The sequence below is a fragment of the Wyeomyia smithii genome, chromosome 2, assembly GCF_029784165.1.
Source record: "Wyeomyia smithii strain HCP4-BCI-WySm-NY-G18 chromosome 2, ASM2978416v1, whole genome shotgun sequence".
NCBI lineage: Eukaryota > Metazoa > Arthropoda > Insecta > Diptera > Culicidae > Wyeomyia > Wyeomyia smithii.
Window position 1 is genome coordinate 137,415,450 of NC_073695.1, and position 16,099 is coordinate 137,431,548.

General features: G+C 42.8%; 1 protein-coding gene across 2 annotated transcripts in view; it reads right to left on the bottom strand.

Moving 5' to 3' along the window:
• Positions 1-16,099, bottom strand: part of LOC129722601 (uncharacterized) — a 220,384-nt gene that overhangs the window by 70,891 nt on the left and 133,394 nt on the right. The gene's annotated exons all lie outside the window — the stretch shown is intronic.

Genomic DNA, 16,099 nt, shown 5'->3' on the forward strand with positions numbered 1-16,099 from the left:
GACGATTAATATTTGTTTACCCGTGTACTATCAACATAGTTGCTGGATTTTTTTAATATTAACCGTTGTATTTGCAAATGCTGTTCTATGCTAGTGATGTCACAACTCAGCGTATATATGTCTGAATTTTTTTCTTTGTTCATGCTAAAATTTGGTATGAGCAAACGGCAGTAAATGGATGTGAATGTGAATTGGAGTAGTCCTCGTAGTTTTCAGTATATGTGCGTGAAACTGATTAGATGTCTTCAATTGTTCAAAAATATTTAAACCCAATTTACAGGTCATTCCTCATTTAATTGGGTCCTAAAGCTATACCAGTTTTTATATATCATTTGAAAAAGCCGCGTTTTCTGAGCAAAATGTGATTTTAAAAAAATGTTTATTGTTTTTCTTCGATTTTTAAATGGAGAATAAAAAAACTGCTCGAAAGGTCTTAGATGACGCTTCGCCCATGTACGGTATATGAGAGAACTGTCATTAAAGGCATTTCGAGCAGTTTTTTATTCTTCATTTAAAAATCGAGGGAAAACGATGCACTCTTCCAGTTGATATATAAAAATCAGAAAACCGTTTAAAACTTTTGGACCCCATTATCTTTATTTAACTTTGTAGATTTATCGGCTTAATCAGTCTGTGTATAGAAGGTAAAATACCGAAATTATCAGATTAAAAACAAAAAATCGTTTTTACTTCTATACACGGCCTGATTAAGCCGATAAATCTACAAAATTAACCGCTAAAGTCGACAAACAAACAAATATTTTTATTTAATTCTCCGCGGAACTTGATAACATAATAGCAAGGTTCACTTTTCATTCCGAGTTGTGCTCTAGTCGTGTTCGGTCGCAATTTTATTTCGATCTCGATAGTGCCGACTAGTAACCCGCCTTCAAGGTCACCGTGCATTGTGTCGCGTGTGCACTGCTGCTCGTTGCCGTCGTCGCTGTTGAAGACAGCAAAAACTTCAAAACAAGGAAGAAGAAGTCAACAAGAGCCCGTGCGTTGTGTCGCTACTTGAAGTGATTCAGTACCCGGCAAAAAGAGATTGGCCCCGCCCGTGCGCTGATTGTGGAGGAGAGCGGCTGCATAAGCTAAGGAGTTTTTTTCTTGGTTTTTTCTACAATATTATTTACTGATTGGCATTTTGCGTGTGTGGCTCACGCGTCCAACATGGACGACGATAGTGGCATGACCGAAAGCGGGGATGAAAACCTGCTCGTTCCACCGCCTATCCCTCCCGGATACAAAGTTCCAAGGGTTAAAATTGGAACCCAGCAGGAATCTACCCATCGGCTAAAGAAGGATCCGGAGGGCAAAGCTGGTATTGGGGCTGTATTTTTCCGGTCGAAAGTTAAAGCATTGAACACTGAAATTACCAAAGTACGCCCGAATAAGCTGCGTGTTTTGGTGTCAGACTTCAAGCAAGCAAACGAGATTGCTGCTTGTGAGCTCTTCACGCGGGAGTATCACGTGTTCATTCCAGCTCGCGTAGTTGAGATTGACGGTGTGGTCAGCGAATCGAGTCTGACTGTCGAGGACCTGTTGAAGGCTGGAAACGGCCTTTTCAAGGATTCTAACTTTAACCAGTCAAGATACTTGAATGTGAGCAATTACATTCAGTGTCGCTCGACAACGGTGTAAAAACTTACACCGTATCATACTCTTTTCGCGTGACTTTCGCCGGGTCTGCTCTGCCGAGCTATGTGCTCGTGGACAAGGTGCATCTACCCGTGCGCTTGTTTGTACCGCGGGTAATGAATTGCCTAAAGTGCAAACAGTTGGGCCATACGGCCTCCCACTGTGGCAATAAAGCACGTTGTGGCAAGTGCGCAGAGCAACATGCGGATGACGCCTGTAAAAAGGGTGTTGAAAAGTGCCTTTAATGTGGGCAAACTCCGCATGAGCTGTCTGCATGTTCCGCGTACAAGCAGCGCCAAGAGAAAATCAAGCGGTCTCTGAAAAAGCGCTCTAAGCGCACTTTCGCAGAAATGCTTAAAGAGGCCGCTGCCACCTAACTGGTTTCCCCGAATTTTTTGGAGGTCTTGTCATCCGATGAGTCTGATTCTGATTATTCAGTTGGGGAACCTTCTTTTGTTGGACCCGGGAAGTCTAGGAAGAGAAAAAACCTCTCTTCCCCTAGACTTCCTAGGAAGGGACAGAGAAAGTCTCCATCTGAAGTGGCTAATACTATGGAACAAAAAAGTGCTATAGAAAATGCTAAGCAAACTCCTCCGGGATTGGCAACATTGAATTCAGGTAAGGCGTTTCCGGCACTTCCAGGAACATCAAAAAACCCAACTATTCCTTCTTTTTCGTCCAAGATTTAGCCAGAATCTGGACTGCTGAGGTTTTCAGATATTGTAGACTGGATTTTTGAAAATTTCAACATAACTGATCCTCATAAAAGTCTTCTGCTGGCATTTCTACCAACAGTTAAAACGTTTTTGAAGCAGTTGACTGCTAAATGGCCCTTCCTTACAGCAATCGTATCCTTCGATGACTAATTCATCGGCTGAGATGAAGGATTTTATCTCTATTTTACAGTGGAATTGTAGAATTATCATCTTCAAAATTGATTCATTTAAAGTGATGATTAATAAGCATAAATGCGATGCATTTTCCCTCTGTGAAACTTTTTTTTTTTTTTTTTTTTTTTTTTTAAGGTGGCGGGGAAATCTGCAAACAGACACCTGAGAAGAGAACTCAGGGTGTGGGGATGAGACTAGGGGAGGGATGCTGGGGTAGTTACACTCGCCCAGACACCTACTGATCCCTGTCCCGACCCACTAAAACCCCTCCAGTCTCCAGCCCTGGTCTTTCCGGAACGACGGTTAAGTATTACGTCGGGGAGTGGCTTTTGTGCGTGATGCACCCTCTTTACTCTTATAACCTCCTAGCTAACTACCTGGAGACTGGTAATTAGCTACCACTGGCGTGTTGGTGGTTGACCCGCCACACACGTTGCAGCTCCAGAACAATCTGAGAGGCGGCCGCACAGACCGCGTTCCAGATGTCCGGGTCGTCGCACATCCTCCGGACTAGATTGTCCGGAGTAGTGCCAGGCCCGCTCACAGCCATCATGTTGCTCCTCGCTCTTACGAAACGGGGGCATACGAAGAAGACATGCTCAGCAGTCTCCTCCTCCTCCACGCACTCGGGACACATGGGGGACACCGCGTGTCCGAACCTGTGCAGATATTGCCTGAAACAACCATGGCCTGACAGGATTTGTGTCAGGTGGAAGTTCACTTCACCATGTCGTCTCCCGACCCAGCCGGATATCTCCGGTATGAGTCGGTGCGTCCATCTGCCCTTTGTGGAGTTGGACCATTCCCGCTGCCAGCGAAGCATCGAGAATGACCTTCTGGTACCTCGTATGCCCCTTGTGTCACGTTGGTCGAAACACTCTCTGTCCTCCTTGATGGCTATGCTGATAGGCATCATGCCGGACAAGACACAGATTGCATCGTATGACACCGTACGATACGCACTCGTAACTCTCAGGCACATGAGCCTGTAGGTACTTTCCAGTTTACCACGGTAACTGTTAGTACCTAGCGCTCTGGACCACACTGGCCCACCATACCTAAGTATGGACGAAACCACGCTGGCAAGAAGTCTTCGCTTGCTGCCATACACCGCTGAGCTATTGGACATCATACGAGATAGTGCTGCAATAGCCGATGAGGCCCTCTTACAGGCATAGTCGACGTGACTCCCGAACGTGAGCTTGTCGTCCACCATAACCCCCAAGAGCTTCAGGGATCGCTTCGAGGTGATGGTGCAGTCTCCGACTCTGACCACAGCCTGTTGCTCCGATTTACGGTTGTTCACAACCGTGACCTCCGTCTTATGATGCGCGAGCTCCAGTTTCCTGGAGTGCATCCAGTCCTCGACCTTGCGTATACAGTGCGCGGCCGTCAACTCGACCTCCTCGATAGACTCGCCGTAAACCTCCAGCGTTATGTCGTCTGCAAAGCCGACGATCACAACCCCTACAGGGAACTTGAGTTTCAACACTCCGTCATACATGACATTCCACAACACCGGGCCCAGGATAGAACCTTGCGGAACTCCTGCGGTAATTGGGACGCACTTCTGACCCTCCTCCGTGTCGTAAACAAGTACTCGATTCTGGAAATAATTTTCCAGAATCTTGTACAGCGACACCGGTACATGGATGCTCCTGAGCGCGAGCGCTATGGAGTCCCAACTGGCACTATTGAACGCATTCTTCACGTCGAGCGTGACGATTGCGCAGTAGCGTATTCCCCTTCTCTTGCGCTGGATTGCTACCTCCGCCGTCTTGATGACGGAAGAGATTGCGTCCAGCGTGGACCTGCCCTTCCGGAAGCCGAACTGGTTACTTGCCAGACCATGTACACCCTCCGTGTACCTCACCAGTCTGTTGAGGATGATCCTCTCAAGCACCTTGCCCGCGGTGTCGAGCAGGCAGATAGGTCTATATGCCGATGGGTCCCCTGGCGGTTTCCCAGCCTTCGGCAATAAGACCAGTCTCTGCCGCTTCCACCTGTTTGGAAAGAGACAGTCATCCAGGCACCTCTGCATGACTGCCCTGAACAGCCCGGGGGCCGTTTTTATCGCCAGCCTGATCGCCAGGTTAGGGATACCATCCGGTCCCGGTGCCTTGCTCACCTTTAGGGATTTGGCGATCACGATGAGTTCCTCATTCGTAACCCTTGCCTCCCCCCCTGCCTTGACACGGCTGTCGTCGCTCACGGATTGGATGCTCGGCAGGTTGGCCGACCATCTCTGGTCTATGTCTGAGATACTGGAACGTCGGACGTGAGACTCGACTGCCGGAGGCCAAGGACTTGGCTCGTGGCGTGGAAAGAGTCCCTCGATGATACGCTCCAGCATCGCTGGTGATCGCTCTGCAGGCGCCAGCGCGCCTTTAGTCTTGGCCATTACGATCCTGTAGGCGTCACCCCACGGATTTGTATTGGCACTCGCACATAGCCTATCGAAGCAGGCCCTCTTGCTGGCCTTTATCGCACTCTTTAGCATCGATCTTGCCGAACTGAACGCTGCGCGGCGCTCTGTCCTCTCTTCTTCGTTTCGCGCACGCTGCATCCTCCGTCTTGCACGGAGGCACGCACTGCGAAGGTCGGCTATCGCGTCCGTCCACCAGTAAACCGGTGGCTTTCCATTCCTAGGTTGGCGAGTCCTAGGCATGGTGGCGTCGCACGCCCGCGATAGCATAGCAACTAGTTGGTCAGCAGTCGGGCGGAGCCAACTGCCCCCCTCGCGCTCCCTTCTCATTGCCTCTTCGAATACCTCGGCATCAAAGTGCGATGTCTTCCACCCGCGAACGGTCGGAGTGTTGGCTCTACCCGTCGCTTGCCGCCTCTCGTTGTTGTCTACACTATAACAGACCGCCTGGTGGTCGCTATTAGTGTAGCCATCGTCTACCCTCCAGTTCTTGATCAGTCCTGGGCTGGAGAACGTCACGTCGATGATCGACTCCGCACCATTTCTGCTAAATGTACTTTTGTTCCCAACGTTGGCCAGATCTAGGTTGAGCTTTGCAAAAGCCCCCAACAGGATCTGGCCCCTCTGGTTCGTGAAGCGACTTCCCCACTCAACAGCCCAAGCGTTGAAGTCGCCCGCCACCACCAACGGCGTTAGGCCCGTTAGCTCCATGGATAGGAGGTCGAACATCTGGGTGAACCTTTCGGTAGACCAACGTGGCGGAGCATAGCAACTGCAGTAGAACACTCCGTTTACCTTAGCAACTACGTACCCTTCTTCTGAGGTTGAGACAACCTCCTGAACCGGGAACTTGCTCGTCGTACATATGGCCGCCAAACTGGACTTATCCGCAACCCAGTTACCGTTTCCGGGAGGGATGCGGTAGGGATCCGATATGACGGCGATGTCCGACAACGACTCAGTGGCTGCTTGGTGTAGCAGCTGCTGAGCCGCGAAGCAATGGTTCAGGTTCAGTTGCGTCACCCTTACGCCCGTGGTTTCGCAGCCGGCTTACCGGCTAGGCACCTGGGGCCTCCCATAAAGTGTTTGGCGTCCCGTTTCCCGAACATACCATGCACTTGGGAGACTCCACACAGTCCTTTGCTTTATGGCCTGCACCTCCACATCGCCTGCACAGCTGGCTCCTATCGGGCCCCTTGCAGGTCCAGGACTTATGTCCGCCCTCAAAGCACCGGAAGCAAATCTCTGTGAAACTTGGCTCACTTCAAATGTAGGTCTCAACTTCCATGGCCTGCACCTCCATGGCCTGCACCTCCACATCGCCTGCACGGCTGGCTCCTATCGGGCCCCTTGCAGGTCCAGGACTTATGTCCGCCCTCAAAGCACCGGAAGCAAATCTCTGTGAAACTTGGCTCACTTCAAATGTAGGTCTTAACTTCCATGATTTTAATATAATTCGCCTTGATCGGGACACCCCTTACGGAGGAGTATTTCTAGGGATTAAGAAGTGCTATTCTTTCTATCGTATTAACCTCCCCTCGGTCTCAGGCGTCGAAGCTATCGCATGTCAAAAGACAATACAAGGTAAAGAGCTTTTTATTGTCTCAATATATATTCCTCCCAGAGCACAGGTTGGGCAACGGCTGCTCTTTGATTTAATAGAACTTCTTCCCTCACCACGTTTGATTTTGGGAGCTTTTAACTCTCACGGCGTGGCTTGGAGTACCCCTTCTAATGATAACCGTTCCTCTTTGATCTATAACCTCTGCGACGGCTTCGACACGACAATATTAAACAACGGGGACATGACACGCGTTCCGAAACCTCCAGCGCGCCCCAGTGCTTTAGATTTATCTTTATATTCAACATCGCTACGGTTGCATTGCATATGGAAGGTAGTCCTTGATCCCCACGGTAGCGATCATTTGCCTATTCAAATTTCAATTGATAATGGCTCAACTCGCACGCGATTAGTTGATATTCCGTATGATGATGATGATGATGGTCCCGCCACATACCCCTACAAAGGTTTGAGCTGTACGATTTATCTATAGATAATTGATGTAGTCACATTTAAATCAGTTAAACGAACTGATATTACCTCCAGATATAAGCTTCTTCAAAAACTGCTTACTTGATTCACATCGGTAAAAATGTGAAGAGCTATAGAGCTACACAAAACTAGCACAGGGTTTTCATGACCTTTAGCCAGACTAACCACAACTACTTCATGATTTTTCTCTAAGCATTGTTAAAGAATCCATTTATATCTGAACTCCGCGCGCGAGGTTTAAACTTATGTAGTCACTTTCTATTATTTTTAAAGCTACAACAACATAAAAGAAAAAAATCATCACCACCGTGACGAACACAGTAGTTTTTGTTATTACATTACATATTAAAAAAGATCTAATAAAAAATATGAATAAAATTTTACAACACAATCAGATCCGTTCGTAACTTCGCAAGTTACATGCTTCAATAAAACAAGAAATATATAGATAAGTTCCAAAAATAATAAGTTTCCCAAAATAAATCCGTTGTTTAAACTACGTCAGATGAACTCTCGTCATTCTTATAAAAGTTTCAATTTTCGTTCTGTACAACAGAAACTTTCACGTGTGAAATACATTGTCTCTTGAACTCCGCAAGCGTTGGTGCACATTTATCATGTCTTGGCATCGAATTGAAAAATTTTCTACCTTTATAAAACAATGAATTTTGTTAAGCTCACGTTAGAAAGAAAGGTGTTCTTATTTCATCCGCATTTCTAGTGTTTTATCTATGAAAATCTCTTCCTCTTTGAATTCAATCACACAAATATTGAGGTAGCAAACCATTAATTATTTTAAAAATGAACACCATAGACAAATAAACAATTCGTTGCTACACGGATAACCATTGCAAAGCGTCCAACATAAAAGAAGAGGAAGTTAATCTATCATAATTTAACCCTCTAACGCTCACAAGGTTTATCATTAAAATTTATAGCTTCACGAGAAAATTCAAGCTGAACACTTTGTAGACGAACTAAAATTACTGTCAACTGTAGTATTTTGAAGAAAATGCCCAGTGATGCTCTGAGGCAGCATATAAAAGTTTATGGAACAATCGTAAGCACAACAAACTATTTTATGTCAAGATATGATGATTATAATTCTTGGTGCTCTAGAATCACCATGAGCGGAAAAGGGTTAAAATCAAACGTATTATTCTATTCTGCAAACGCTGTAGCCTCAATAATTGTGAGTTATTGGCCAAAAACAAAAAGGTAGGGCAAAAATCCAAATGTGGAAAGATGATTTACTTGTATAGCTGTATTCTACCACTAATCGTTAATTCGTTTTTCAAACGGCATAGAATTCCATGCTTTTTGGCAATTTTCTTGATGACATTGTCAATGTGAGCGTTGAACTTTAGGTTTTCATCAATAATCACGCCAAGATATTTAATCTCCCGAACGCGACCAATTGCTTCATCATCAATCAAAACAGAGACATCGGCATTTACAACGGTGCGCGAGAAAATCATATATTTAGTTTTATCTATATTCAATTTCAATTGCTTATACTTCAACCATCTGTTTAGAGAACGTGAATCTTCGTTCAAGTGTGAAACGGCTTCTTCTACATTCTTAGCTGCAATGAACAATACGGTGTCGTCGGCACAAAGATTGATATCACAAAAACGTAAAACTCGCCATTTGTATACATAATGAAAATAAGGGGCCCTAATATACTTCCCTGTGGAACTCCAAGGTCATTCTCCATGGGACTAGTTACCGAATCATTAAAAACAGTCCGGTGAGTTCTGTCAGACAAATAGCTCTCAAACCATCTGAATGCAGTACTCGAAATTCCAAAGCGCTTGATTGTGTTCAACAATAAGGGCCTAGAAAAACTTTTGGGGAGCTCCGTAGCCGCAAGGTTACAGAGTCCGCCTTGGTAAGTGGATGGTCGTGGGTTCGAATCTTAGTAGAATCAGGCCATTTGGTGGTTGCCAAAGGACTTTAGCATGGGTTTATTCTCAGGCTTCCCACCAAGTACCTTTCCTTCAATCTGAATTCTACAGTACCTATGTTGACTCACCTTCTAACAAAAATAAGTCCCTGTTATAATAAAACTGTATGAGTGACGTATGAAAGTTCTCTCCAGGGAATTGTAATTAGGCGATATTGTTAGGAGGGACAAAGGCTCGGTATAGTAGAGTAGTAAGCTTGAAACGGAAAGGTAAAACTTACACACAAGCACGGATATGAATGTTAAGCGTATCACTTACTTCATCTGTGATACTGCCAATAATATGGAGTACGGAGTACTGAAAACACTTGGGCAATATCACAATAGATCTAATCTCTGGTCGCAGTGATGAGCCCACCCAGGAAAAAAAGGGCTAGAAATTATCTCAAAAACGCGTTTTAGATCCAAAAAAACAGCAAATATTGTGTCTCTATTCTCTAAGTTGTCTATCCATTTTGCTAGTACTAAATACAACGCGGTTCACACGAATGGCCTTCCTGGTAGCCAGATTGTTCCGGAAAAACTATTTAAATATTCTAACAGCTGACCTTTAACAACAAGTTCTAGTATCTTTTCTAACGTGTATAACATGCGGATGGGACGAAACTCTTCGGCTTTAATTGTTCCAACAACCTTTTGAATCGGAACAACCAACGATTCTTTCTAAACTTTAGGCACGTGTCCAGTTAGCAATGATTCATTAATAAGGTTCAGCAGAGTGTTACCAATAACATTGAAGAAATTTTGAACAACCCTAGCATTTACATTGTCTACTCCAGCCGTTTTACCTAATGAAAAACAAATATTTTACAAATATTTGTTTTATTTCATCCGGTTCATCGACCAGTTCAATTGATTGATTGATCAATGAAACACTATTCATAAAATAATCATTGAACTTACTAGAAATTACTTGTTCTGTTTGTACTAATGTGCCATCAAAAGTCATGGACCGTGGTTTATTATTACTAGGTTTTAATAAAGAATTCAAAATTTTCCATAACTCTTTGCTGTTGTATTGATGCTGAATAATTTTACTCTGTATATATTCACAACGCATCTTTTTTTTAACGTTTGTGAATACTTATTACGCGCGATCGTGTACTCCTTCCAATGATCCTGCCTGTTAAACCTGCAAAACTTTTTGTACAATTTATCCCTCTTGCGTTTAAGGTGCAAAAGATCCAAATTGTACCAGCTGTTCGAGTTTTTTAGAAAAACTATTTTGTGTTCAACTAATTGATTCGTACACGTTTTCAAGATGTTTGTAAGAACAGCTGCCGAATCATCTAAATTACGGCCCGCGATTGGAAAATCCAAGCTTCTTTCAACAAGATTCGAAACAGTCTGTTTCGAATATTTTCTCCAGCATTTAAACTTTATTAAATCATTGTTATCATTCATTATATCTAATACATTAATTATTAATGTCTCATGATCGGTTATTTTCATATCGGAATTCGTAACTGAACGAATAGAATCAAAATTGGAATATACATGATCAATCAAAGTTATACTTCGCTGGGAAATGCGCGTATATTCATCAACACTTTGTTTTAAATTGAAAGACTCAACTGAGCGCTTCAAATGATCCGAATTTGCATAATCTCGCCAGTTAATATTGAAATCACCTGCCAATATGTTCAATTTACTAAAACCAAGAAATTCCTCAAGCCAGTTTTCCAATAATTCAAGGAAACGCTGGTCACTGGTATTAGGAGAATGATATAAAACACCAAAATTACCCAACTTCATGCCACGAATTACTGTAATGCCCAAGAACTAGTTACCATCCTTTCGGCAAAGCTCGAATTGAACCGATTCTCTGACATAAATAGCAACACCGCCAGTTTGTCTAGAGTGTAAAAAGCAAGCAGCAACATTATATCCCGGAATACTATATTGATCAAATGCTTCAATATCGACAATATGATTCTCTGAGAAGATCACTAGAAGTGGACGTTTATCTTCAACAACCTGACGTAATGCAACGTAGTTTGTTGTCAACCCTGCAATATTAAAATACAGAAAATCAATGTGATTCACACGATTCTTGGAACTTGTTTGCTATTTATTGATATGATGTGATCTTGCACGGAATATCGATTGGAAGTTATACGAGGAAATGATTTCAGAAGCTGTCGAGTCGATTCAACATCATCCACCACCTGAAAAATACAACCTCTTCGCGGGCTTGATTCTCGACGCCGCGTTGCAAGCCCACACGAAGAAATGTCCCGGCGTGACGATCAAAGAACGGCCCCCACTCCATGGTGAGACAAAGAGTGCTTCGATGTCTACACGGAAAAATCCGACGCGTTTAAGCCCTTCTTTTGGGTGAAAGGTAAACCCGACGACTGCAAGCGGTATTTGGAGCTTGAGACCAAGTTTAAAAGCTTGGTCCGAGCACAGAAACGCGGATATTGGCGTCGGTTTGTGAACATAACGTCGAGGGAGACATCGATGAGCACTCTTTGGAACACAACCCGAAGAATGCGAAATCGTATAACGGTCAATGTGACCGAGGAGTCTTCAAGTCGGTGGATATTTGATTTTGCCAGGTAGGTATGTCCGGACTCTGTTCCTGCGCAAAACTTCTGGGCCACGACGCGATAGAATCACCTTTTACGATGGCAGACTTTTAAGTTGCCCTCCTGTCCTGTAATAATAACGCACTTGGGTTAGATAGAATCAAATTCAACTTGTTGAAGAATCTACCCGGCACTGCCAAGAGGCGCTTGTTGAACTTGTTCAATAAGTTACTGGAGCAAGAAATTGTACTGCAGGATTGGAGCCAAGTGAAGGTGATCGCAATCCAAAAACCGGGAAAACCAGCTTCTGATCACAACTCTTATAGGCCGATCGCAATGCTATCCTGTATCCGGAAATTGATGGAGAAAATGACACTCCGTCGTTTAGACCATTGGATCGAATCAAACGGTCAGATACTCAATTTGGTTTCCGCCGTGCCAAAGGAACGAATGAATGCTCTCTACAGATATTCAGCTAGCCTACGCTCGCAAAGAACAAATGGCATCTGTGTCCTTGGACATAAAGGAGGCTTTTGATTCCGTTTCTATTGTCATTCTTTCGGGGAAACTTCACCGACAAGGATTTTCACCAATTTTAAACAATTTTTTGCACAATTTGTTGTCCGAAAAGCATATGCATTTTATGCATGGCGATTTGGCAACTTTTCGTATTAGCTACATGGGTCTTCCCCAGGGCTCATGCTTAAGCCCCTTTCTTTACAATTTTTATGTGAATGACATTGACGCATGTCTGGCAAATTTGTGCACGATAAGACAACTTGCAGACGACAGCGTGGTCTCTGTTACAGGAGCTCGGCAGCTTTGGCTCCTGTAACAAGGACCATTGCAAGATACCTTGGACAATTTGTCTGCTTGGGCTTTACAGCTAGGTATCGAATTCTCTCCGGAGAAGGCTGAGATAGTAGTTTTTTTTTCGAGAGAGCGCGAGCTTGCTCAGCTCCACTTACAGTTAATGGGTGAAACGATTTCTCAGGTTTTGGTATACAAATATCTTGGTGTCTGGTTCGATTCGAAAGGCACCTGGGGATGTCACGTTCGGTATTTGATGAAAAAATGTCAACAGCCAGTAAATTTTCTTCGGACAATTACTGGATCATGGTGGGGCGCCCACCCAGGAGACCTTATAAGGCTTTACTAAACAACGATATTGTCGGTGCTTGAGTACGGGTGTTTCCGCTTCCGCTCCGCTGCAAACACCCATTTAATCAAGCTGGAACGATTGCAGTATCGTTGTTTGCGTATTGCCTTAGGTTGCATGCATTCGACCCATACGATGAGTTTGGAAGTTTTGGCGGGCGTTCTCCCATTAAAAGACCGCTTTTGGGATCTGACTACTCGTATTCTCATCAAATGTGAGGTTTTGAACCCCTTGGTAATTGAAAATTTCGATAGGCTAGTTGAACTTAATTCTCGAGCCCGTTTCATGACTGTATATTTCAATCACATGCCTCAAAGTATAAATCCTTCCTCATACACCTCCAATCGTGTCATTGGTTTGTGGATTGGGGTACCAAGACATTGAACACGTGGTTTGGGTGTGTGCTGAATTCCGCGGCGCCAGATCTCTACTTTTGGATACCCTCAGAGCCCGAGGAATACAGCCGTATGTGCCAGTTCGTGATATCCTCGCTCAGCGAAACTTGCCATACATGCTACATGTTTATAGCTATTTGAAGAGCATCAAGGTGCCCATTCAACAGCGAAACGAACATCGGATAAAAAAACATGTTAGTTTTAGTATTAGATTTAGTTTCAGCTCGTAGTCGGCAGCGAGGATAAAAAATTTTCCTTTAGCTTATAAGGTATTTTAGACCATTAAGCATTAGATTAAATTGGTTCCGTAAAACATTAATTTGTATTGTGCCGTGTCAAATAAATGTTGTGAAAAAAAAGGGTTCACTTTATACAATAATAAAATGAAAAGTGACCTAATTTTTCAAAATGTTGCGATTTGAAATAAATATTTTATTTAAACTCCAAGTCAAAGTTTTCTTTCTTTCCTATTAACAATACGGATTATAGCATGGACAATTATATAGTTCATCAAAAAAAATCGTCGAATGACGGAGAAACCTTAAAGTTCATTACCCAAAATTCCTATACAAAATGCTGCTTTTTTAACTATGGAGATATTCTCTCGAAAAAGGTATGAAAATTAACTGTTCATGCGCAAGAAATTCTGAATTATTAGTGGTACTTCATCAGCTAACACTGTAGTGTAGCTCTTTCATTTCGCGCACCCACATGCTACACATTCTCGTGGTAGGCAAGCATGACCAGAAGGCAAACTAAAAACATTTTCTCTTTTTTGCGATGAAATTGGTTGGTTACTTGTTCTCACATCTACTGGATTTGATAACTGAATTTTTAACAAAATTGCTCTTGGCTCTCACCCGAAGCAAAATATTTGATATTGCAACGGTAGCCTTTATGAACCAAAACATAGAAAATATATTTCAAGTGACTGATGAAATATTGCTCGATAATGGAAACTAGATTTGCAATAATTTCTACACAGTTTATTTTTTTAAATAGTTCGCATCGTGTAATAACACAACAAATATATTTGCTATAGAATGCGCGAAGAGCCTTTGATATCGTTCGAGAAAATAAATTTTTAACCAAATTTTTGTTATAGTGCAATAGTGTAACAAATCTATTTGCGCGAAGAAAAAAATTACGCAAATAAATTAGGTACCGAATATTGCGAATATTTGTCTCGTCTAATGTCTGCTTCACGCTGCCAGAGGAACCGTTTAGACAGCCGGCTCATGGAAACAGCTGCTGTTTTCAAACGAATCACGAAGCTCGTGTTGTTTGTACCTGGGATCAGTGTTGCCACATTTTCATCTGTACCGGGAGCTGCAAAAATCTTTTTCATCTGTACTATTTCCGGGAAAAATCTGCACCAAAATCTGTACCACTGGCTCAAAGTTTTTATTTTCTATATTTATACAGCTTCAACGTGAATTGTTCAGAGAAAACTGGGACTGCGTTGACTCAGTTAATATTAATTCCGAATTACTAGCTCGATTTTCAATAAAACTTTTGCGCACTTTAGAATGGGGCTCGGTAGAGCATATTGCAGAGCCATTGCGGTTCAATCTCCTGAAAATTCTGCCAAAAAACAATGAAACCCATAATTCAGCAACACTACCGATTTTAGTTGCCAACATTTTAGTTTGGTTAAATCGAGATTTACGAAAACATGTAACAACTGCCGTTTTTTAACCGAGTGGTGCCATTCTCGGCAGCAAATTACCGATAGTTGGCAGTAAATTCTAAGTGCGTGGATTGCAAGATCCCATCCATTGTATCGTTGCAGAGTCGGCCAAAAAGTTTTGTCTAATCCTTTCTAACCATCTAAAAATTCTGTTCTTATCTGTATTTTTTCTCGAAATCTGTAATCTGTACGGTACAGAATCTGTACCGAAAAACCCGAGCAAATCTGTACATTTCCAGATAAATCTGTACAGTTGGCAACAGTGCCTGGGATATAAATCATTGTGTTTACTCTATCATCCAGCCACACGCGAGCACACGCGAGCACTCGCGATTGCTAGCGTCCAAGAATCCGATGCGCACAAGCGAGAACGTGTATAGATGTGTGCACGAAATATTTCTTTCCTTTGTGAACTGTTCGCAGCGTTCTCATATTCACATGGGAATGAATGGGACACAGCTGCTACTCACTCTCTTAGCAACACTGGTTGTGGGCAGAGTTACCAATGTTCCAGTTTAAACTGGATTCTTCCAGTTTTTTTCAAGTGATCCAGTCAAACAGTTGAATCCCAAAATCTTCCAGTTTTTTCATATATTTGCCAGTTTTATCCAGATTTTTTATTCACTTAAGCTCCAGATGGTTTTAGAAAAAAAATTAAAAACGTAAATTTTTATATTCTTAACGGCATTTTATGGGCGATTAAAACTTAAACTGTTCAACTGACAGCTGGCGGTGCAGTAAAAATTATGATGATGATTTGTAGGCAGCATTTTAACCTATCAAGATTCTATTTGCAGTGAGTTATCACGAGTTTACGTAGCGGGAAACTTTCAAAACTAAGATTTTTTTCACTGAACGGTAAAACTTGATTTAAACTAAGAAAATGCAATTTCAACGCGCTATGTATCTACCAAACCCTGTTAAAACGTAACCTCAAATTAGAAACTAAACCGGATCTCATATATTTGCAATTTCGTATGTATTTTTTTGACAGTAAGCAGTCTACTAGATGCTACTGAAAGTTTCTAAGCTGTATTCTTTTTGACGACAAGAACATCAATTTTACGCAAATTCCGCACGAAAAACAGGCTCCTGTGTATATCAACCTTGGCTAAAAATTAAATCTATCATCATTTTTCTAGCTCTGAAGTTCAAATCCAGAAGTCGCAAGTCGTTTTTAGTTTTGCGTTAAATCGCCAATATCCTTAACGGCATTTTCAGTATTTGTCTTCTCGCACGAAACACGGCCAAATTAAGGACTGCATGGCGGGGTTGAGATAAAAACAAATTAATAGATTTTACCAGATGATGAAAAATAAATCTTCAATTTATTTTCTGTTGCGTAGCAGTTC